This window comes from Trachymyrmex cornetzi, unplaced genomic scaffold (assembly GCF_001594075.2).
Source record: "Trachymyrmex cornetzi isolate Tcor2-1 unplaced genomic scaffold, Tcor1.1 scaffold596, whole genome shotgun sequence".
Classification (NCBI taxonomy): Eukaryota; Metazoa; Arthropoda; class Insecta; order Hymenoptera; family Formicidae; genus Trachymyrmex; species Trachymyrmex cornetzi.
In genome coordinates, this window is record NW_017299910.1 from 32372 (window position 1) to 34792 (window position 2421).

Below are 2421 nucleotides of genomic sequence, written 5' to 3' on the forward strand. Positions count from 1 at the left end.
CGACGACCTAATATAAAAACATTAAATTCATCACGAATAGCCATGCGGTATTTAATATATTGACTTCTAGTTATTCGTTTATTACTATTTAATTTCGTTAAATTACAATGCCATCCTTGAGTACCATGTGAGTAAAATAATGGATATATCCATGGTTCAACATTTGGATCCATAGTACTAATGTATATAAACATTTTGTAAAGTTTTGGTATTCTTATTACGTATTGTTACATAAGATTCTGGAATTTCTCCATCAGCAGTAGTTCGAAAAACAGCTGCAACTTCATTAGTCCTTTGAACATTATATCGCCCTTCATACCGGGTTTTAACGTAAATAATAATTGTAATTCTGGTAACAATTCTCCAGATTCTCTTTTTAACCGTTGTTGATTTTCTAATTCTTCACCCATCATTTGATAAGATTGAGCAAATACATTAGATTCTCGCATTATACCCAGATAGCACAAGGACGTCCAATGGATGTTCAACGAACGTCCATTTTTGGACATCGGACATCCTTTTTTGATCCAGAAAAGATCCTTCGGATATCTGATGTACGTCCATAGGATGTACGTTTGACACAACTTCGGATGTTTATAAAATATCCGTTATCGGATTTATTTTGGATATTTTCAGGATTGATTTTGGACCTCTTCTGGACTTATTTTAAACATTTTCAGGGCTTATTTTGGACCTTTTTTGGACTTATTTTGAACCTTTTCAGGACTCATTTTGGACTATTTTGGATCTGTTATACGGAGTCCTAATAAGTTCAAAATATATATAATCCCAGTAATAATTTTATCTCAAACATGTAATGTCATTTTTTAGACAGAGCTATTATATATATTGCACATAATATATTGTATATATGTATATATATATATATATACACATATTACGTGTATATGTATTACGTAATACCTATATGTAATAGTTGTACCTCAAAAATAACATTATATGTTTGAAAGAGAATTATTATTGAACTATTTTGGATTTATTAGGATTTCCATATAATAACAGATAAATACATATATTTATATAAAATTTAATAATGTAAATATGTATTTGCGTATGTGTGAGTATGTGTTGTGTGCGTGCGTGTGTACGTCAAATTATGTGTGTATATAATACGTACATATAATTTTACTTTATTCAAGGCTAGTAAACTTATTTAAAAATAATAAAATAATTCTTTATTCGAACATTGTTATTTATTAGTCTAAATCTGAACATATATTTCTTTATCTTATTATACATATTTGCAAACAATGATAGATGCTTTTCATTTGATGACACAAGTCGACACAAGCGTCGCTCTATCCTTCTTGACATTCACAGAGTGATAAAGATAGAACGACTTGCGTCGACTTGTGTTATCAAATGGAAAGCACCCTATATTAACTAAACAAAAAATGTAATGATACAAATTATATTATTTTATGCAAATATAGATATAAAAAAATTAACATTACTGTACGTATTACTGATGAACATTATTGAGCAATTTTAAATACTGAATATTATATTGATAAATTTTAAGAACACAAATTAAATTTCTTAAAATTATTACAACGTTTATATCACATACGTACATATTATCATATACATATATTGATAAACTTTAACGTTAAACTTTAACGACTCAAAATTAAATTTTTTAATGTATAATTGTACAACGTAAATATAAATATTAATATCACATGTAATCACATTTATAGATTATATAATAGTATATGCCCGTATAATAAACTTTAACCAAATACTATAAATGATTTCGGAAGATAATTTAACCATCGGTTTTTAATTTAAAATCAATTTCTAGTAATAACATGAAAATCTTCCTAATAAAATAAAAAATAAAAATTCTTCTAATAGAGAAGAAAGTCCAAAAGGTTATCAAATTTATTAATGTTCTTCAATTTCTTCTTTATCTTCCAATTTATTCTTCTTAGTGGTACACCTTTCCTTGGCTCTACGCAGCCATTTTTGAATCGCTTCTTCCAATTCCTTTTTAGTATATATGGAATTACTATCCTGACCACACAGAAACTGTAATAAAAAATAGTTTATGTAAAAAATTATTTTACTGCATATATGATTTTATTTTATCATCTTCAAAGTGAACATTGCTCACAACATTTTCTCCGTCTTCCATATTCGTAATAATATATATTTGTAATATAATAAATTATTCAAATAATTTATCATAAAATAAATTCAATAAAAGATGAAAAGCTCACTTTGCGCTTCTTTCCAAAAATATCCAAATAAAAAAGTATTGTAGTAGTAAATAAATTACCTATATATATACACAACGCTTACCAACTAGTAAGTCAGCAAGTTTTAAATGACAAAACTTTAATTTTTGTTTTGCTCCTAACCAGCTATATTTTTCTGCTAGCTCGTTGGTCAGTAAAC